This window comes from Cnephaeus nilssonii (assembly GCF_951640355.1).
Source record: "Cnephaeus nilssonii genome assembly, chromosome: 24".
Taxonomy (NCBI): Eukaryota; Metazoa; Chordata; class Mammalia; order Chiroptera; family Vespertilionidae; genus Cnephaeus; species Cnephaeus nilssonii.
The window spans coordinates 1,715,240-1,738,535 of NC_137095.1; the positions used below are offsets into that span (position 1 = coordinate 1,715,240).

A 23,296-nucleotide genomic window follows, 5' to 3' on the forward strand; every position below is an offset into this window, starting at 1 on the left:
AGTCAGAGGTCATAGAGGGCTGAATCCACAAGCCATCTTCAGTCAGAGGTCATAGAAGGCTCCGTCCACATACCGAGCCTCAGTCAGAGGTCATAGAGGGCTCCAACCACAGGCCTGTCCTCAGGTAGAGGTTATGGAGGGCTCCATCCACAAACCCAGGCTAAGCCAGAGGTCATAGAGGGATCCATACACAGGAACAGCCTCAGTCAGAGGTCAGTTGGTGCTCCATCCACAGACTCAGCCTCAGTCAGAGGTCATGGAGGGCTCCATCTACAGGCCTGGCCTAAGGCAGTGGTCATGGAGGGTTCCGTCCAGAGGATAGGCCTCAGTCAGAGGTCATAGAGGGCTTCAACCACAGGTCCGGCCTCATGAATCGGTCATGGAGGGTTCCATCCACAGTCCCAGCCTTAGGCAGAGGTCATAGAGGGCTCCATCTACAGGCCCAGCCTCACTCACAGGACATTAAGGGCTCCATTCACAGGGCCAGCCTTAGGCAGAGGTCATGGAGAGCTCCGTCCACAGGCCCTGCCTCAATCAAAGGTTATAGAGGGCTATGTCCACAAGCCAAGCCTTAGTCAGAGGCCATAGGGGGCTCCTCCACAAGCCCAGCCTTAGGCAGAGATCATGGAAGGCTCCATCTACAGTTCCAGCCTCAGTCAGAGGACATGGAGGGCTTCGTCCACAGGCCCAGCCTCAGTCTGTGGTCATAGAGGGCTCCATCCACAGGTACAGCCACAGTCAGAGGTCAATAGGGGCTCCATCCACAGGCCCAGCCTCTGACAGAGGTCATGGAGGGCTCCAACCACTCTCCCGGCCTCAGTCAGAGGTCATAGAAGGCTCCATCCAAAGGTCAGGCCTCAGTCAGAGGTCATAGAGGGCTCCATCGGTTGGCTCAACGTCAGTCAGAGGTCATAGTGGGCTCCATCCACAGGCCCGGCCTAAGTCAGAGATCATAGAGGTCTCTGTGCACAGGCCCAGCGTCAGGCAGAGGTCATGGAGGAATCCATCCACAGGCCCAGCCTCAGGCAGAGGTAATAGAGGTCTCCATCCACAGCCCTAGCCTCAGTAAGAGGTCATGGATGGCTCCATCCACAGTCCCACCCTCATGCAGAGGTCATGGACGGCTCTGTCCACAGGCCCAGCCTCAATCTGATGTAATACAGAGGTCATGGAGGTCTCCAACAACTGGCCCGGCCTCAGTCACAGGACATAGAGGTCTTCATTCATAGGACAAGCATTAGTCAGAGGTCATAGAGGGTTCCATCCACAGGCCCAGCTTCAGTCAGAGGTCATTGAGGGCTCCAACCACAGGCCCAGCCTCAGTCAGAGGTCATAGATGGATCCATCCACAGGCCCAGACTCAGACAGAGGTCATGGATGAATTCAACCACTTGCCTGGCCTCAGGCAGAGGTCATAGTGGGCTCCAACCACAGACCCAGCCTCAGGCAGAGGTAATAGAGGGTTCCATCCACAGCCCTAGCCTCAGTAAGAGGTCATGGATGGCTCCATCCACAGGCCCTGCCTCAGGTCGACGTCATGGACGGCTCCGTCCACAGGCCCAGCCTCAGTAAGAGGTCAATGAGGGCTGCGACCACAGGCGCGGTTTCCGGCAGAGGTCATAATGGGCTCTATCCACAGGCCCAGCCTCAATCAGAGGTCATAGAGGGCTCTGTCCACAGTTCCAGCCTCAATCAGAGGTCATAGAGGGCTCCATCCACAGGCCAAGAATTAGTCAGAGGTCATAGAGGGCTCCGTCCACAGGCCAGGCCTCAGGCAGAGGTCACAGAGGTCTCTATCCACAGGCCCAGTCTGAGGCAGAGGGCATAGAGGGCTCCATTCACAAACCAGCCTCAGTCAGAGGTTATGAGAGGCTCCATCCACAGGCCCAGCCTTAGAGAGAGGTCATGGAGGGCTCCACCCACTGTCCTGGCCTCAGTCAGAGGTAATAGAAGGCTCCATCCACAGACCAGGCATCACGGATCACGGTCCAGGGCAGGTGGCGTGGGTTAGCGCCCGCAGCCGCCTCACCAAGTCCCCAATCGGGCTTGGCAGCGGCACACTCCAAGCCCCGATCATGGATCACGGACCAGGGCAGGCGGCATGGGTTAGCGCCCGAAGCTGCCTGACCAGTCCCCCATCGTGGACTGGTTAGCGCCCGCAGCTTGGTTCTCCAGTTTTCGGGAACAGTACCGGCTCCTTCCTGGGCCCTCAGACAGAAGCAGGGCCTTGCTTCTTCCCTCATCAGAGGCACAGGGGCAGGTGTTCGGCTCCTTTGGGACCACGGTCCCTTCACCAGGGACGGATTTCATCGCCCGTTTAGAAAGCTAGTCCTCCTCGGGGGCTGCTGTTGTGGGTGTTAGATTTCCGGGGCAGGGAACTGATAGATCCTCCCTTCCCCCAACTGATGGATGGAGAATGTCCTAAACTCCACCTGCAGCCCAAACACTCCTGAGCACCTAACCAGGCACCTTATATGGACTGTACATTGAACCACCAATAAGCACCTGCCAAATACCCTAACCCCCCAATCCTAAGTCCCTAATCATGTGCCTTACATGAAACCACCAATCAGCATGTGCCGAGTACCCAAAGCCCCATCCCTTCCCTTTTCTCCCCTTAAAAGGCGCCTTCACCTCTGCACACGTGCTCTCTTCCTTTGGGAGGCAGCCCAGCAGGGGCCTTCTCCTCTAATAAAGCCTGTGTCCGGGTCTCCAGCCCTCTGTCTCATCTTTCATGAACAAAGAGGAGGGCTGGGCGCCCCCTGATTCAGCTGAGACGCTTCAACCACTCATGTTGCTCCCACGCATGGCTTCTGCCTTTGGTTCTCTCCCCCAGCACCCTGAGACGACAGAAAAAGCCATCCTGTTCCAGAAAATTCAGAGGCAAATGGAGCCCCGAGGTACCCTGCCCAGGACTCTGACCATGAAGCCAGGGAGCAGATCCGGTATTTACATGAAGGATTTCCAGAGTCCTGGTCAGTTCCCAGATTGGCTGAAGGCTTGGATGTTAGCTCCGATGTGATCAGAAGGGTTTTAAAAAGCAAGTTTGTGCCCACATTGGAGAAGAAACTGAAGCAGGATCAAAAGGTCCTTCAGAAAGCTGGGCTTGCCCACTCGCTCCGCCAGCTTCCAGGCCCTGGGGATGCCTGGGAGCTGCTTTCTGCAGGCCGCCCTGTGTCAGGAGCTGAAGCCTCATCCCAAGGCCATGGTCACAGCACAGCTTTGAGGGTGACAGAACCGAATACTCAGAGTAAAAACACCCTGAGGAGACAGAAGGGAAGGAATAAAGGAGCCCAGAGCCTGGAGAAGGAAAGCTTTGTGCCTGTTGCTGCAGCCCAAGGTCAGCACAGAGAGCTGCAGAAGTACTCCACCAGTGGTTGTGAGGGCACCAGAGGCTGTGACAGCGATGGACTGCCAAGTGCGAAGGACCTGGCAGCATTGAAGGCAAGAGAACTGGGTGAGCAGGACTTCAGCAGCAAGGTAGCGCAGAGGGGGCGAGAGTTCTTTGACGACAATGGGAACTTCCTGTACAGAATTTGAACTGGAGCCTGGCTGGTGGAGGTGTCATGTAAAACACAGCTGAGCGAGCATATTGGACCTGCCTGGATTTCTGTGTGTGGATGGTCCACCTTGGAAATGATGAGCCTGAAAATGGAAGGAGCCTCTTGGATTTCAGTCTGACAAGGGACAGTGAACCTCACAGGGCAGATGTCTATGCGGGCAGCGTGAATAACAGGCTGGGTGTAGTCCACCTCCTGGAGCATGGCTCCGGGTCTGACCATGTGGATATTCAGTACTCACCCATCTTGCTTAGGCTTTCTATGTGTCGAAACCAGCCTGTGTCATATATGTTAGGAGTTTGTTGTCTTTACAATATGCGATGGGAGGAATTGAAAAGTGTTCCTTCTGACATCGTTTACTTCTTGATTAATGAACACTAACAGGTCTGGAGCTGCTTAGTCAATTGGTTGTATTCATTTTGTGCAAAGTAAAGTGAAATGCAGCAAAAAGTAAGTATATACATATATGCATAGTCCATGCACATAGACAATAATGTGCTGAGTGCCTAGTAATGGTGGGGGCAGGCTAGTGGGAGGCAAAGGGGAATGAGGATGGGGAAATTGGGTCTATTTGTAATAGAGCCAACAATAAAAAAGATAGTTTGCCCACATGGCATGGCTCAGTGGTTGGGCATGGACCCATGAAACAAGGTATCTCTAGTTGGATTCCAAATCAGGGCACTTGCCTAGGTTGGTGAGCTCCATCCCTTGTAGGGGGCATGCAGGAGAGAGCTGATAAATGATTCTCTCTCATCATTGATGTTTCTCTGTCTCACTCTCTCTCTAAAAAATCAATAAAGAAAGAAGAGCTTTAAAATTGATTTGATTAAACAACACCAATTTGAGTGAAGACCATCATGTTTTCTCCCAAGTCCTCTAAGCAAAATCATGCCTTGTTCTGTTTTGTAGAAGATGTCCCAGGCACACCTGTGTTCAGGAACAGGAAGCAGCTGGAGCAGTTCGGCCTCACCTTGGTCTGTAGTATTAGAGTTCATTACTTCATGTTCAAAAAGATTTCACTGCACAAGTTCAGAAGATTTTGAGGGTACATTAATTGAAACTGGGGATAATGAAAAAACGTAGGCCTTATGATAGAACAGGAAGCAGCAGAGACATAGAACAGGAAACAGCTGGCTCCTTTGACTCTCTAGAAACATTGTGGGAAATAAATGAGCCAAAGCGAGGCTGCTGTGAGCTCCCTGGGCATTCAGAGTAAAGGAGGCCGTGAGCGCAGATTCAGGGGTTAGGCCAGGATGAGCTGCCACTGCTCATTGCTACCCTGGTTGCAGGTTGCGTGGGATCCCTGAAAATCTTAGGAGAGCTGGGCAAGCGTGGTTCATTGGTTGAGTGTTAACCTATGACCCTGCAGGTCACTGATCAATTCCTGGTCAGGGCATACGCTCAGGTGGTGGACCGGATTCATATTGTGGTGCATGCAGGAGGCAGCCTATCAGTGATTCTCTCTCATCATTCATCTTTCTCTCTCTCTATCCCCCCTCACTTACTCACTGAAATAAAAATATATTTTTGAATGTATATTTTAAGACAATTACACTTACATCAAAGTTTAAAAAATGATTAAAACTTGCCACCTTCCATTATTTTACTATTTTATCATGAATGTTCTTGAGTATATTTGTACCTAGTGCATCAGCATGTTTGTAATAAAATATAATGATGTGCTACTGAAATATCCTAGCAGGCCCATGTTCAGTGCCAACATTTTGCCATTTTGAAACTAATCATGATGAGAGTATTTACCACCCCTCCACATTTATTCATTATGCTAGTCCTCCATAAAGCAATTTTCCGTTATCCAACCCTGGCCAAACATTTGGGTAGTTTTTTGTTCACCCCTCACCTTTATGCTGTGGGTTACTGCGCATACTCCATAGGATATCACTCATTTTCAAAAAAGTCTAGATCAGCCGGGCTGGCGTGGCTCAGCGGTTGAGCATCAACCTATGAACCAAGAAGTCATGGTTCGATTTCCGATCAGGGCACATGCCCGGTTGCAGGCTTGATCCCGAGTGGGAGTCGTACAAAAGGCAACCAATGATTCTCTCTCATCATTGATGTTTCTCTCTCTCCCCCTTTACCTTCCTTTCTGAAATCAATAAAAATTTATTTTAAAAAAGAAGAACGGGACAATGGGACGGGGGAGACAGAGAGGCAGAGAGCCAGAGGGAGTGGTTCGCGCACCTGCGGGAGGCTCTTATCGCATCAGCATCTTCCTCTGCAGCATCTGCAGGATGTTGGCCAACTGCTGGTGATAGTCTAGAGCCGCCTGCATAACCAGGGCCCACTGGGCCACTTCCTCTACCTGCAGGGAAGGGGATGTTACTCCTTGGAGGCGGGACATGAGCTCAGGGACCAGGCCTTGCAGGGAAGCCACGTCCGCCTCGGCTCATTTAATGTCACAAGAGCTGGTGAGCATCACGCAGGCCCAGGTGTATAGAGCTAGCGATGCCGGCCGCGCATGTGCTCATGGAGTTCTGATTGTAAATGTGCTTTAACTAAATCAAATGCTGACTATCCCATGGAGAGGATATTCTCGGGAGATTTAATTTTATGCTATAAAATTCATTGATCTGAGAGTGTCGGCCTGCTGACCAAAGTGTCCCGGGTTCAATTCCAGTGAAAGTCACGTGTCTTGCTTGCAGGCTCCTCCCTGACTGGGCCCTGGTCTGTGCAACCGCAGGAGGCAACCAATCAACATTTCTCTCACATGGATGTTTCTCTCTGTCTCTCCCTCTCTCTTCCATTCTCTCTAAAAATCAATGGGAAAATATCCTCGGGCACGGATTAACCAAAAATAAACAAATAAATAAAATAATGTTTCTTTAAAAAAATAAAAATATAGTTCATCGTCCATGTGGAAACAGAGATCCAGCTTTTCCTATGACAAGGGAAAGTGACACTGAGCGGATGAGCGGCTCCCTCACTGAAGTGTCTCTTGGGGTCCTTTCTGCTCAAGTCAAGTCAGGAGACTAAGTACATCCTGCTCTTCTCAGACAAGAGGGACCTAGGGCAGTGCCCCCTGTAGGTTCTTGCCGCTATGACAGCCTTCCGTGAGACAAAGAACTGAAAGGAATAAACTCTAAAGATGGTGGCATCTCTCTTTCCCACCATCCACACATTTGTAAAAGCAGTGACCAAACATCAGTGGACATAAAACAATCACATCAGCCAGGCCGGCATGGCTCAGTGGTTGAGCATCGACCTAGGAACCAGGAGGTCAGGGTTCGATTCCTGGTCCGGGCACATGCCCGTGGTTCGGGCTTGCTGTCCAGTGTGGGGTGTGCAGGAGGCAGTCAATCCATTATTCTCTCATCATTAATGTTTCTCCCCTCTCCCTTCCTCTCTGAAATTTAACCTTTTGATTTTATTAAAAAAATGAAAAGGTTAAAAAAATCAAAAGGCCATGTCCCCTAAGGAAGCCTTGGAGATGCATCATTTGGGGGAGAGGAGTCTCCAGCAGGCCCGCCAGCTGCCCAGGTTCCCCACCTGTCCTAGGACCTGCCACGGAAAAGAGGGGCTCACAGAGCTCATTTCTGGGGGCTGCAGAGGCAATCCCTCTGGCTGGAGGTACTGGGGCCTCCAGCATGAATCCCACACACTCCAGATCCAAACAAAGACACAAAACAAGATCAATCATGTTTTGTGTTTTTGTTTTTTTGAAAAGGAGATTGGAGGAGACAGGAGAAAGGCCTAAATTTAAGAAATGAAACAAGTAAAAAATTGGGAGACGAGCAAGACAAGAGAGAAAAAAAATCAAAAGCATAGTGAAGATAAAGAAAAGAGAAGGGGAATAGAGTAGGATCAGGGAAGAGGAAATTAGATATATGAATAAACCAACAGAGACTAGAATAATAACACACCAATAAATCAGATAAAGCAGATTTATTATTTAAAAGGAGGAAAAATGAAATGAAATAGAAAACCTAAATTGGGTAAAAGGTAAAAAACGGGAATAAGAGAAGTGAGAAAGAAAAAGGTGCAAAAAAGATAAAAGTAAAAACAATAAAATTTTTAAAATAATTAAAATGAAAAGGTGAAGTGTCATTCACTTCAGCTGAGTTTTAGTGCCCCATGGCTGCTGGTGTAGGACCCCACTCTTCTATTCTGTCTGCTAATCCTGGGCTTCCTGTTAGGTACTGAGGTGATGGCTCTGTCAGTCACTGTCTTTTGGCTTTTAGCTCCCTGTTTGAAGCTGCAAGAGATACATAGGTCCTCTGCTTGTGTCTGTATGCACAGGCCATGGCTGCAAGCAGGCAGGGCCAATCTGACCTCTTTGCCTGTCCTCTGGCCGTCAGTCTTAATGACTCAAGCATCTGTTTCTGACAGGGCTTTAGGTGGAGATGGTGCTGATTTTCTTTCAGGGAATAAGATGGGTGTTTTTCCTCACCCAGAGATGCTCCTCCATGTGTGTTCCAAAATATTGCTCTGGCCTTGGTTGGTCAGAGATTCTTATATATATACCAATGGGGTTAGCTGGCAACCTGGAGTTTTTATCAGTCTGGTTGCAAAAATAGCAGGACGGACCAGTCCCTCTTCATATACAGACACTGAAGGCTCTTTGGGTCTACTCAGACCCATAAGCATGGTCTTTGCCTCTTTTTCTTCTGTTAAGCTCAAAATGCAGGGTGTGGCAGGAAGTATCTCCTGCCCTGAGCCTACTGGGAGGGGCTAGCTCTTCTGGGGAGAAATGGCCACTTAGGTTTGGAAGCTTAAGTATGTCACACTTCTAGCAATATATCCCAAAAAAGCAGAAACACCAATCAGAAAGCATATATGCACCCCTATGTTCATAGCAGCACGATGGTAGTTATAAGAGCTACGATCTGGAAACAGCCTAAATGCCCATCAGCAGATGAGTCGATTAAAAACCTGTGGTACATCTACACAACGGAATATTATGCTGCTGTAAAAAAGAAGGAAATCTTATTATTTGCAACAGCATGAATGGACCTAGACAGCATTATGCTTAGGGAAATAAAGCCATCAGAGAAAGATAAATACCACATGATCTCACTCATTTGTGCAATATAATGAACATAAACTGATGCACAAAAATAGAGCCGGTGTCATAGAAGCATTGAACAGACCATCCAAACTAAGAGGGAAGGTATAGGAGGGGAAGGTGTCAAAGATCAACCGAAGGACTTGTATGCTTGCATATGAGCATAACCAGTTGACCTAGACAGAAGGAGGGTGAGGGCATGTACTGTTGGGTAGGAGCAGGTAGGAAGAGGTCAATGGCGGGGCGGTGGGGGAGACGAGACTTATGTAATAATTTAAAAATAAAGAATTTAAAGTAAAAAAAAAATGTCCCAATGCAGGACTCTTGGCCATGTCTCCCCGCCCTGCTTTCCTCCTCAGCCTCTCCTCAGGCATCTTAAGGCTGTGCCTCTCTCCCTGCTCCAAAGCCCCAGGTGCGTGTTTGCAATAGAAAAGTCCCGTGTTCTGGGTTTAGAGAGTATAAAAGCAAAGACAAAACCAAACCAAAACAATGAAACTGCTCTTCTGCTCTCCCAGCACCACGCTGTTTGGGCTCCTTTCATGGGGCAGCCTTTTGGGCCTGTTGCTTCTGGTGCAGTTTCCCCAGCAGCTATCTGCCCTGTGGCTTTTCCTTTATGCAGTTGGATGTTACCCACCTCGTGAAGGGACACAGCTTCGGTGCAACACAGCTTTCTCCTCACCTCTTGACCCACTGGCTTGCTGTCCCTCGAAAGCCTACTTCCAAGTTCTTGCCATTCTCCTCTGTCCTTCCTGTTGTAAATGGTCTGCTGAGCTGCATCTAATTTGTTAATACCAAGTGGATGTTCTTTGATTTAGTTGTATTTTCAATCGGGCTCAGGACGTGATGCACAATACTACTGCCTAATCGGCCACCATTTATTTATTTTTTACCACTTTCTGATCCTTGCTGTTAAAACCTGCCAGAGTGACTTCCATACAGCCTGCAAATGCACAGGGCATGCTCCCTGCAGGCTCCCACCTGGAGCCTGCCAGCCCTTCACAGAATTCTTCAGTGAAATCCCCACTGACCAACGCTAGTTTCACCTTCCCCTATACTGCTGTTACCAATCACAGGTATCCTGGTCCATTCTTTGTGGACTGTCCTCCTCTAGATGCCAGTTCCCAAGAACAGGGGACTCTGAATTTACAGCATCTGAAACAGTTGGGCTCAACAGTATCCACAGCTTCGGTCTTTACATGTGTCCCTTATGCCCACCATGGCTGCTGAGCCTCCATTCAGCCTGATTCAAATCCTCATCCCTACAGCCTTCCCTCAGCCCACCCACTCCAGGAACCTGGCCCATGAGGTGGTAGGAACACCTTCACAGGCATCCGAACTCTCTGCCCGTCAACAACACAATCCAGCAACACACTATTCCCCAGAATCCAGGAACTATCACCTAATTTCAGGTCTTCTAAGCACAGGAAAAACTTAGGGAGTGGACACACCAACTACAACTCATCATCCGAACGTGGAATTACATTGAGACCAAGCCTCTCCTTCTGGAAATGCTTCTACCAGATACAGAAGAATGTTCTCACCATTGAAAATACACAGCACTATTTCCTGTAGCATCCATGCTACCTCCAGGACTGTTTGGGTAAGGGGATGGAGAGAGGAGTGCTTTATTTTTGATAAAATTAAAGTGCAAAATAACCCCTAAAATGGAAAAAAAGAGACTTAAACATCAGTGGGTCTCAGGGGTGTGAGTGAGTTGGCTGGAGGCAGGACTCTCTAAAGGTGAACTGATTTGGGGGTCCAAAGTATCAAGGGGCTTCCCCCAGATACAGAAGCAGGTTCATTTGCAGCAGGCAGGTGCCTAGCGCGTGGGGAGAAGCAGTCTGGATGGAGATAGAAGAGCCCTGGCCAGCACATCTCAGGCAGACACAGAACCCAAATCCCTCCCAGGGCCTTGACTGGGCCTCCTCTCTTCCAAACCCTGGGAAGGACACAGTGTGCCCAGCTACAGTGGGAACATCCCAGGCAAAGGCAGGGAAGAGTGAGGAAAGGGGGGCTGTGCAGGCAGAGGCCCCATCTCAGGGCACCAGAGTGAATGTTTGGATTTTTTGGTAATCCTCATCTGAGGATATTTTGAGAGAGAGTACTTGGGAAGCGGGAGAAGGAGAGATATTGAGAGAGACATCAATATGAGAGAGAAAAAAAATTAGATGGCTCCCACATCCCCATATGTGCTGGGATCAATCATGCAAACTGGAACCACAAATTCAAGCAGTCTTTCTTTCAAGGCCTTGGCTAGCAACGCACTATAAGCCAATATTGGCCAAAGAGCAATTTTCTAGTAATATGCTGTCCCTCCTAAAGCATAGAAAGATTGGGATTCAAACAATATCTGTTAATTCTATGAAGATAGATCATAATTGTGCTTGACAATCATCCCTGGAAGTGAAAATAACCAAAACAGTTAAGGTACTAAAGAGAAATATCTTTACTAAAAAAATCATAAACCACAACAGAGTACAGTAAGCAATTTGCAGGCTGGTGAGTTAGAAAGTAAAACAGTTCATAAAAGCATAATTCAATAAAAAATCTCTTCAACTACAAATGTATCAGGTAGTAGATCTGGGCATGTCCTTCAAGACTCACTTGTACTGGAAACACATGAGGAATATAGTACAATGCATGTTCCATTAAAAGGGTTTAAATTCAGAAAAATAGGTCCCAAACAGTCGCATTCAGTGTTGTTACTCTAAGTGAATAAAATAAAACATTCCCTGCACATTTAACACTTCTCTCCAATGTGAACTCTCAGATGTGTAATAAGACTAGATTTTTGGTGAAAAGACTTCCCACATTCAGTACACTCATATGGCTTCTCTCCAGTGTGACCTCTCTGGTGATTAATGAGTGTACTTCTTGCACTGAAGGCCTTTCCACATTCACTACACTCATATGGCTTCTCTCCAGTGTGGACTTTGAGATGTTTAATAAGGTTAGATTTTTGACTAAAAGACTCACCACATTCAGTACACCCATCTGGCTTCTCTCCAGTGTGACCTCTCTGGTGTTCAATTAATGTACTTCTTTCACTGAAGGACGTCCCACATTCACTACACTCATATGGCTTCTCTCCACTGTGAACTCTCTGGTAATGAATGTGTATCTCTTGCACTGAAGGACTTCCCGCATTCAGTACACTCATATGACTTCTCTCCAGTGTGAACTCTCCGGTGATTAATGAGTGTACTTCTTGCACTGAAGGACTTCCCTCATTCAATACACTCATATGGCTTCTCTCCAGTGTGGACTTTCAGATGTTTAATAAGGTTAGATTTTTGGCTAAAAGGCTTCCCACATTCAGTACACTCATATGGCTTCTCTCCAATATGAACTCTCTGATGTTTAATGAGTGTACTTCTTTCACTGAAGAAATTCCCACATTCAGTACACTCATATGGCTTATCTCCAGTGTGTACTCTCTGGTGTTTAATAAGGTTAGATTTTTGGCTAAAAGACTTCCCACATTCACTACAGTCATATGGCTTCTCTCCAGTGTGTACTTTGCAATGTATAATAAGGTTAGATTTTTGGCTAAAAGATTTCCCACATTCAGTACACTCATATGGCTTCTCTCCAGTGTGAACTCTCTGGTGATTAATGAGTTTACTTCTTGCACTGAAGGACTTCCCACATTCAGTACAGTCATATGGCTTCTCTCCAGTGTGGACTTTCAGATGTTTAATGAGGTTAGATTTTTGGCTAAAAGGCTTCCCACATTCACTACACTCATATGGCTTCTCTCCAGTGTGGACTTTCAGATGTTTAATAAGGTTAGATTTTTGGCTAAAAGGCTTCCCACATTCAGTACACTCATATGGCTTCTCTCCAATGTGAACTCTCTGTTTAATGAGTGTACTTCTTTCACTGAAGAAATTCCCACATTCAGTACACTCATATGGCTTCTCTCCAGTGTGTACTCTCTGGTGTTTAATAAGGTTAGATTTTTGGCTAAAAGACTTCCCACATTCACTACAGTCATATGGCTTCTCTCCAGTGTGTACTTTGCAATGTATAATAAGGTTAGATTTTTGGCTAAAAGATTTCCCACATTCAGTACACTCATATGGCTTCTCTCCAGTGTGAACTCTCTGGTGATTAATGAGTTTACTTCTTGCACTGAAGGACTTCCCACATTCAGTACAGTCATATGGCTTCTCTCCAGTGTGGACTTTCAGATGTTTAATGAGGTTAGATTTTTGGCTAAAAGGCTTCCCACATTCACTACACTCATATGGCTTCTCTCCAGTGTGAACTCTCTGGTGATTAATGAGTGTACTTCTTTCACTGAAGGACTTCCCACATTCAGTACACTCATATGGCTTCTCTCCAGTGTGTACTCTCTGGTGTTTAATAAGTTGAGATTTTTGGCTAAAAGACTTCCCACATTCACTACAGTCATATGGCTTCTCTCCAGTGTGTACTTTGCGATGCATAATAAGGTTAGATTTTTGGCTAAAAGATTTCCCACATTCAGTACACTCATATGGCTTCTCTCCACTGTGACCTCTCTGGTGTTTAATTAATGTACCTCTTTGACTGAAGGACTTCCCACATTCAGTACACTCATATGGCTTCTCTCCCGTGTGAACTCTCTGGTGATTAATGAGTGTACTTCTTGCACTGAAGGACTTCCCACATTCACTGCACTCATATGGCTTTTCTCCAGTGTGGACTTTCAGATGTTTAATGAGGTTAGATTTTTGGCTAAAAGGCTTCCCACATTCAGTGCACTCATATGGCTTCTCTCCAGTATGGACTTGCAGATGTTTAATGAATGTACTTCTTTCACTGAAGGACTTCTCACATTCAGTACACTCATATGGCTTCTCTCCAGTGTGAACTCTCCAGTGTTTAACTAATGTATTTCTTTCACTGAACGGCTTCCCACATTCACTACACTCATACATCTCTTCTCCAGGGTGAACTCTCTTATGTCCAGTGAGGTTAAGGAATCGTCTAAACACTTTCCTACATTTCTTACACTCATAAATCACTTCTCCAGAAAATTCACCCTGACACTGAACAACTTTCAGGATGTGGCTCGTAGCATTTTCACAGTCACCCCACTGGTGATGACTTTTACAATCAAGAAATTCCTGTGAAATCTCGTTGCCAAAATGTAGCTCTTCGGTGTTGAGAGTGGCCTGATGCTGGGGAAGCTCTGAGTTGTATCGCAAATCTTCCCCAACGTCCCTGTGGGTTGAAGGCAACACTGATAAGTAGAAGCTGCACTTGCTCACATAGGATGCCCTGTCCATAGCTTGTTTCCAGGGCTCCGCTCCACATTCATTCTTCTGTTGCTGGTGAGGGTTTGCACTGAAACAGAAGTCTACAACACATGCATCACTACAGAAGGCTTTCTGCTCAAAGCATGCTGAATGTGACTCAGTCAGGTGCAAAATATCTTTTAACAAAGAGAAACACCACTTACACAGAAGGATCTTCTGGGTGGCTAGAGCTGTCTTAGAAGCCCTGTCCTGTGACTCTCCTTGTATAGATACACTCTGATCAGAACAGACCACCTCATCATCCATTTTATGCCAACAACCTGAAAAGTGAGAAAGGGTGAGGAAATGAATGTTGAATGTGGTGACAGTGGGAAATCCCACTGCAAAAGTGTGTTACACATCACACGTTGGTTCCATGAAAATATCTGAAAATAAGAGATGTGCAGGAAGGATTAATAAGAGGCTCTTGTGACTCTTTGGGCTAATGAAGATCACAACACAGAGAGGCCTCTCCAGAAATATGACATAAACAAGGCAAGCACCACAAGGATTAGAATATGAATCTCCAGCTAATCCTTCAACTAACAGCATTCAGCAGGACTTGCCTGCTGAAGACGAGTGTGAGCTGTGCAAGAGGTTACTTCCATCTTACTCCAAGTAAAATTCAATAAAGGAGTAGCTGGTTTCAAAGAATACTTAGCACATATGTGCTTCTCTTAACATATGTGCAAGTCAATGTTGCAGAATACTGCGTAGGCACCAGTGCAGAGGAACAGGTGAAGAGAGAAACACAGCTTGCTATAGTATTCAGGGAAGAAAATATTAGAAACTTCTGAAAGAGGGTCTTACAAAAACAGCACATGGTTCATGTAGGTACAGGCTGCCACAAAGAACCCTTACCTAGAGAAAGAGGGCAGAAGTTGAAGCCATGCATGTGGACACTGTCAGCCTCCCATGAAAAGGAAGTGAAAGCTGGGACCCATTAAGCTCACTGCAAGACGCCTCACTCCCTGACACTTCCTGTACTTTTGGAGATTACGGGTGTTAGGGTTGTTTGTGGAGTCCTTTGCTCAGGGCTCCCCATCCAGCTCATCCCTGGCAGCCACAGCACTTTTACCAGGACAGTGGGGGACATTAGCAGACACCATGTTCTGCCTGAGAGAAAGCTACGGCTGAGCCATAAAGGAAGAGAGGTCATCACCGCAGGACACTGGGAGAATGTGAAGGTCTTACCTACAGATGACACAAGTGCAAACACTTCCAGCATCACCTCGCAGTACAGAAGTCTCTGAGCCTCATCAAGGAGCCCCCATTCCTCCTGAGAGAAGGCAATGGCCACGTCCTCAAAGTTCACATCCTGTCATAATGGGGACAGTACAACCATGATCAGATTCACTCCTAACATTATAAGTCTATACTACTACCCACCCTCCATATACATCTGCTCCTTCCACTCCACACATCAGAGAAAATACCAGCCCTTCATCCCATGAAACCCACTGTCTTCTTATTTTCCTGCTGATATTTTTCTTCCAACAACAATTAAGGCAGTTGAGCAGATAGAAGATACCTGAGCTCTGGACCTCCCATGTACATCACACTGCCTCTTATCAATACAGTGGGTGTCCATATATAGGTTAGAGATATGTTGGCCATAAAGAGAGTGTGAGTGATTTGATACTGTTTTCTCAGGAAATAGCATTGTAGTCCCTCAGATTGTTCCTCTAAGACACCAAACACATGGCATCACACTTCACCCTCTTGATCCCAATCCCAATGTGCTGAGGCCATTGCTTTGTACTGCGCACTGTACATAGTTCCTTGAACAACACTTCTCTCACACAGCTTCATTCCTGGAGGTACAACTTCAAATGAAATGCAAATATGCCATAATGTGGATAAATTATTTCCTAATCACATTCTTTTCCAAAATTATAGTTCAGCACCTCCATAATCTATTTCTCTCTTACCCTTTTTCCTTACCCGTGCCAGTGGAGGTTTACAAGCATGGATAACACTGATTAATGCTATGTCATTCTTTTCTACCAGTCTGTTACAACCAACAACAAAAGACAGGTGGTTAGTTAAATAGCACCTAAGCTCTTAACCTAGAAAGTAGCACCCAAACTCCTCTCTTTGCAGGCAATTACCCTAAAGTTCACCTTATTGTTACATCCAGGGACCACCAGAAACAGACTCTTCCTTCATTCACTCTATGTCAATGTCATGGTGCTGTGACCATGAATTCACCTTCCCTCTCTGAGTGCACATCACTCTTTCTACCACAATTCTCTCAAACCTGCACGTCCACAGGCCCAGCCCCCATACTCATCTTCAGGCCTTTTACTTATTACTCAGCATGTGTGGTCAGAGGATGGTTTCCATATTGAATCAGGATCAAGCACTACCCAGACTCTGATAGTCCACACTCATAGAGGCAGCCTTGATTCCTGCTACGTAGGCCTCTCTCCATGACTGTTTATTTCCTTCAACCTCAACTATTAAGAACAACAATCAGATCTCAGATATCCATAGCCCACCTCTTGTGATGCTGCACTTGATGTCCCTTCACTAGTCACAGCCAACAACTCTCACTTAACCTTCACTCAAGTCCCAGGCCTGATGGCCCTCTGCACCATGCCCAGTGAGTCTCACAGATGACCACTCAAGCCTCTTAGATAATCCACAACACTGACTACAGCTCCCCACAGCCAGGCCACACCAAGAGTCACAAGAAAATCCTGGTGAGAGTTTAGAAAAGTTGATATGTACCAGCCTCAGTCTCATCTTGCTTGAATTACTCTTTGGCCTCCAATTAATCTCAGGTCCACTCATCTTTTAAAGGCTTTGGCCACTGCTAAACGATTATCTCTCCCCCACACTCTACAGGACAACTTCTGTCCCTAAGCTGTGTTGTGACACCCCCTTCTCACAAACAGTGGCCCCAGAAAGAAAGCCATTCCTCAGACTCACACTGTCCCTTCTGAACTACTACTACCATTAACAATCTGACCATGATCCCCTGTATTAAAGTGATATACTGTCCTAGATGATGTGTCTCATTTTGTTGAGCATAGACCCATGCACTGGTGTGAGGTCACATGCCTGGGTTGTGGGCTGGATCCACAGTAGAGATTGTGCCGGTGGCAACCAATCCCTATTTTTCTCATCCCTGTTGCTCTGTCTCTCTCACCTCCCCCCACCCCATCCTTTCTACATCTAAAATCAATAAAAATATAGATGTATTTAAAAAACATATCTACAGGTTCCTGATTTGGCTCCCTCTTTACTCCAAGCCTTTGCACATTCTGGAACCTATGTCTGGAGGACCTCGCACTGATTACACTGGTTGCCAAAAACAAGGTCCACTCCATGTAGCTCTCCTCCTGGCCTTAGGAGTCTGGGCTCAGTGTCTGTTCAAAGTCCCCAGGTCCCCGGGATACAAGAGTGGCTGACAGTCCCAGGACTCTACTATCTCAGAGGCCACAAGTGTGTGAGGCCCTGAAATAAGCTCCACAAACCCGCAAACCTGATCGATTCCGCATTTGCAGGAATTTGTGAAAAGATAATGGTCTGTTGGGAGCCTGGCAACCACCAGGCTCTATGGGCTCAGGCTGCTCAGTGCCCTTGCCCAGCCCGGAGGCCAGGTGCCCTCCAGATGCCTGTGTTATCTCGGGGCTCAGTCCTCAGTGCTCACTCTTCCAGTTCCCTTGTCATTTACAGGACTTCCCCTTCCTGTCCGCAATGCTGTCCTCTGTCTTCTAGTCTGTTCTTCCTCTGAGCGATGTCAGGAATAGTTAGAATCCTGCCTCAGAAAAATGTCCCTCTTTTTTTTTTTTCTTCACAACCATCTATGGTCCATGCGTTCTGAGAATGAACGAAAACTCCTCACGCAAAACCACACCTCACCTCTTTGTTGCCTTTAGACCCCAAACAGGCCCGGGTTTCCGAATCCTCCCAGCTCCGTGTCACCATCACGTCCTCACAAGGTGGCACTGCAGCCTTCCACCCTCTTCCCCCATCACCCACGTGTCACCACCAGGGACTCACAATTCTGGACGCTGGGACCTGGGCGGCAGGACCTGAGCGGCGCCGGCCCCCAGGCTGGAGGGTTCAGGGGGGTCAGGCTGCGGGAACGCTTTGAGCAGAGAGGCGTCCGGGAGGCACGGGGACCCCAATCTCCGTATGTTGGGGCTCCAGGGGCCTCAGACACACCCTGCACCGCAGGCAGCGGCCTCCCAGGCCTCCTCCTACTCAGTCCTGTGCCCTGAAGCCTGTGACTCTGTGAACAAAACACCAAAATGCTAAAATGACCACCGCGAGGAGGAAGGCGGAAGTCCCGCCCTAACCGGATGCGCAGACAGCATATGTCCCTTTGGCTCCGCCCATACTTGTGCAGTGCTTTCTGGGTAATGTAGTTTTCTCAACAGCTGAGCAGGGCTAGAAACCCAGCCATTGAGTTAGGTGAATAAAAGTGTTGTGGCAGAGTGAGTGATGGCTGGGGAGGGACAAGATGCGTCCACAGGCTTGGCTAACTGCAAAAGACGGAGAGATCTCCTAGGGCAGTGGTTCCCAACCTGCCTAATGAGGCGACCCTTCAATACAGTTCCTCACGTTGTGGTGACCCCCAACCGTGAAATTATTTTCGTTGCTACTTCCTAACAGTCATTTTGCTTCTGTTAATGAATCGTAATGTAAATATCTGTGTTTTCCGATGGTCTTAGGCTCTACAGGGTCGCCGAGGACCATCAGAAAACATGACCAAGCCCAGACATAACCAGCCTAGAACAGCTCTGCCTCAGGGTCGCCTAAAGTATGTGAGTTCTTGACTTCATGCAGAAAAGATTTCACACCATGAGTTCAGAAGATTTTGGGTACATTTATTAAAGCTGGGGGTGATGAAAGAAGGTAGGTTTCTTAGCTGCTGAACTATCTGCCTATTGTTTAAATCATTAATTCATTTTAAAAATTGGCAAAATTTTCTGACCAGACTTTTCAACCAAAGAGATAAAGGCGGTGTAAATCAATGCATCAAAAAATGCTCACCATAAAAATATCTTAGGGGAATGGATTTCAAACAAAACAAGCTAACACTATACTGATTTTCAGGCCTACAATTTTAAAATATTAAATATTGCATGAGCTCACAGGTATAAAGAAAAACTAGAATTTTCATCATGTGGGTGTCTGGAAAGGCAAAGGGAATAACCATTTTAGTTCAAAGTTCTGCATGTCTTAAAAAGTAAAACCCTCACCTACACTACAAAAGTTAGATAAGTAAAACATACATTTACATAAAGAACTGAACCCAATATTCCCTGAAAATTTATTTATAATACCCCAAACCTGGAAATAACAAAAACCATAGTCAGATCAATAGACAAAGTGGTTATTGACAGAACACAATACTACTCAGCAATAAAAAGTAATAAACTTTTCACATAAGAATTGGAGTTCAATCACAAAATAACTGTGTAGCATGAAAGAGTTTAATATTTGTTAAGGTTTACACAAATTATAGTGTTTATAATATTATAAAAATATAAACTAATCTTTTCAAGAAAGGAAAATGAGTGGCTGTATTTAGAGATGGGGAAGGCAGAAAGAGAGATTACAAAAGGGCAGGAGGTAAATTTAGGGTGTAGTAAAGTAGGTTTAGAGTTGTTGGTATGAAAATTAATACAATAGTTAGTAAATAATAACACAAGAATAATCTCTTCCCTGGCCATTGCACTTCAGTTGGTTGGGCAGCATCCCTTGCCCTGAAAGCTCACTGGATCCAGTCCAGGTCAGGGCACACGCCTACCTGGATGCTTTAATCTCTTAAAGGAAACGTTAAGAATGAAGATGCTGCACTGCTCAGGGGGCTCAGTATGTTGGAGGATCCTCCCAAAAAGCATACCGCCAAAATTGATGGCTTGTTTGATTCATGCTAAGGGAACTTACCTATCTAGTTTGTAAATTAAATTCTTGTTCACAAAGACAAGGAAGAGGCAATTGATCCATGTTTTCTTTTTTATTGATGCTTCCTTTTTCTTTTCTTTCTCTCTCTCTCTCCCTTTCTCTCTCTCTCTCTCTCTCTCTCTCTCTCTCTCTCTCTCTCTCTCTCTTCCTCAAATTAATAAAGAATTCCCTGGGACAGAATTTTAAAAAATAAGCTGTTTATGTTTCTAGTACATATGGTTAAATCTAAACCTCTATCTCTAGAACAGTTGTCAGAATCATCTGAACTCAGTGGAAGTCTGTCTCCTTTCATGTAAGAGTCTAAAAGAATAAATATCACGAATTTCTGAAAATAAAAACAACAACAACAAAACACACACACTATTAGTGTCATAGTCATGATCCCCACCTTGTTTTTATTTAAGCCCTTAAATCTGATGGTTTCTGATTAAAGTCATCTCTTTATGTTTTTAACACTGAGTGATAAAAATTAGTCTTTGAGTGATGAAAATTAACTTTCCCATGGGAGAAGCTGTTACTGAGGGATTCCAACATAACGTTAGACACAGGAGTGAGCAGAGCCAATGGTGAACTAGAAACTGTGCTTTCCCTAGTGAGACACATGTTTTAATGTCCATAGATATGGCCAGTGACACAGGAGGCAGGAGGTCGCCAACTTGCAGTCTTTCTTAAAGCAGAGAATCCTCTGGGGATCACACGGAGGCTGGTGTTGGGATTCGAAAGATGATTTCCTGAGACAGATGTATTGTAAGTGTCTAAAGCTCCTCAGGATCTCACATAGTATTCCATCTATTGCATATCCTGCCCCATTACTGTGTCCTCCAGCCAGTTTTTTGAAATTTTGTGGAAGCTGACCATCATCACTGTCTCCTTGTACATTTCTGTGTTTGTCATTTTCCTCTGGAGAGCTATCCTTGTGGTGAGTAAACTAAAGCACCTTACAGATGCACTTTTACTCCTAAATAAGCAAACGTGTTTAAGCCCGTGGATTCTTCATGTGCATTCAGGACTGTTAATTTCCCGCTGGCAATGATTTTTCTGAAGGGCTGCCCATCAGCCTTCTGAAGGCAGCCTGGGGCTGGAGGCAAACTGTGAGGCCTCCTGAGGAGAAGGTCAAGTCCTGCCACAGCGCCCACATGTCAGCCAGGTCCCCCTTTCTAATTTCAGTTGTGCAAAGCAGCCACAGTGACCTCCCTTCACCTCCCAAAAGGGGGGAGGCATGCTCCCAGCAGGCCTTCCAACTGGACTCTGCCTCTCATTCCTGGATTTTCTCATGGAGGCCCCCACTGACCACCACTGGCTTCACCTTATGGCATCATTGTCTGTGGGCTCTGATCAGGGCCAGCGGGACTTGGTTTCAGGCATGTATGAAAACATCAAAAGGGTATGCTGTGTTTTTCAAATGTCCATTTTATATCAATTCTACTTGAATAAAACTTTAAGAAAGGTTTAAACTTGATGCATCCCAGTAATTTTACTGTTTTATTATGAAAGTTCTTGAGCATATTTGGTGCTGCTGTATCGGCATGTTGGAAATAAAATGTAATGATGTGCTACTGAAATATCTTATCATGTCCATGTTTAGTGCCATCATTTCGCCAGTTTGGACCTCATGATGATGAGAGTATTTACACCAGGGATATTAACAAAGATGACAAGTGTAGACTCACTGAATGCATTATTAAATGCTCAGACTTATTAAATTTTGTGGAGAATGTTAACAATGCAGATTAAATCTTTTAAGTGTATGGTACAATTGCGTTTCAATTCTACATGGGTTAAAAATTGAGAAAGGATTTCTGTTCCAATATTTAAAACTCTGGTTCCATATAGCAAAGAAGTCATTGCAGTCACTGAGAAATGAGTGAACTTCAAACATGTCTTACATTGCACACTGTCCTCCTATTGTTTAAATTGATAAATTCATTTTATTTTTTAAAATTTTTTATTGTGGAAAGCATTTCATATTCCCTTTTTTTTTTCTCTCCAACCTACCCCCACCCTCCAGCCCAGGACTTCACTCCCCTCTTGTGTGTGTTCAATGGTTATGCTTATATGCATACAACTTCTTTGGTTGATCTCTTACACATCCCACCCCCCAGCCACCCTCTCTTACTTTCACTCTGAGGTTTATAGGTCTGCCTGCATCTTCTCTGTCTCCTGATCTATTTTTATTCATCAGTTTATGCTGTTCACTTCATTCCACACATGAGTGAGATCATGTGATACTTATCTTTCTCTGACTGGCTTATGTTTCCTAGCATAATGCTCTCAAGGTAATACATTCATTTAAAAAATTGGTAAAAGATTCTGAACAAACATTTTAACAAATGTGATAAAGATAGTGTAAATAAATGTATGAAAAATGCTCACCATAAAAAATCTTAAGTAAATAGAATTAAAAAGAAAGGGAATTAATACTATACTCATTTATGGTGTTAGTATTTACAAAGATTAACCATTGGATGTACTGGCAAGGTTGCAGAAAAAGTGGGATTTTTATTACTGTGGGTTGGTGGGAGCGCAAAGAGAATGACCATTTTAGATCACAGTCCCACATGTCTTACAATGTCACACATTCACCTACACAACAACATTGTGATCAGTAAAACTTATATCTATATAGAGAAGTGAACGCAAATATTCCCAGCAGATTTATTTATAATATCCTAACCCTGCAAATGACCAAAATCATAAACAGAACAATAGTTAAAGTGGTAATTCACATATCACAATACTACTCAGCAATAAAAATTAACTATTCACCTAAGCGTTTGTGTTGAATCTCAAAATAACTGTGCAGCATGGAGGAAACCAATATTTGTTAAAGAGCACACACATTCTAGTGCTTATAAAATTATAAAAAATATGAACTAATGTGTTGTAATGGAAGGAAAATCAATGCCTTCAAGGAGGACTGGGGGAGGGGGGAGAGAGAGAGAAAGAGAGAGAGAAGAGAGAGAGAGAGAGAGAGAGAGAGAGAGATATTATGAAAGGGAAGGAGGTAAATATAGGGTGTGCCAAAAGAAGGTTTAGTGTTGTTGGAAAGGAAATTAATATAATAGTTAACAAATAATAAAAAAATTTACTTTGCCCTGGACAGTGTCACTTAGTCGGTTGGGCATCATCTCCCACATGTAAAGGTCACTAGAACAGCTCAGGGCTCATGCCCTTCTCACACCCCCATAGGAGAGAGTAGGAGGTATCAGATTAATACATTTCTCTAATATAGATGTTTCTTTCTCTCCCTCTCCTTCTATTGTAGCTAAAAAGAATCAATAAAAGTAATGTTTAAAATACATTTTAAAAAGTATAAACTCTGTGTTTTGGGTGCTCAAAATTGTAAATTTATTTCTGCTCCACTGTGTGTATTGGAGACAGATAAGTCTGTTTCATGTGTGATGGTTTCACAGATTTATATGTACATCAAAGCTCACCAAATAGTACACATTAGAAAGTGCAGTTTGTTGCGTGTCACTTCTCATCTCCTGGTAGGAACAGCC

The 23,296-nt window shown here is 45.3% G+C and overlaps 1 pseudogene across 1 annotated transcript; it reads left to right on the top strand.

Annotated features, from left to right (window-relative positions):
- Positions 1 to 1,537: 1,537 nt before the first annotated feature.
- Positions 1,538 to 3,540, top strand: LOC307095049 (neugrin-like; annotated as a pseudogene). The gene is made up of 2 exons: positions 1,538 to 1,575; positions 2,837 to 3,540. The product of its transcript is annotated as a neugrin-like (transcript).
- The last annotated feature ends 19,756 nt before the right edge of the window (positions 3,541 to 23,296 follow it).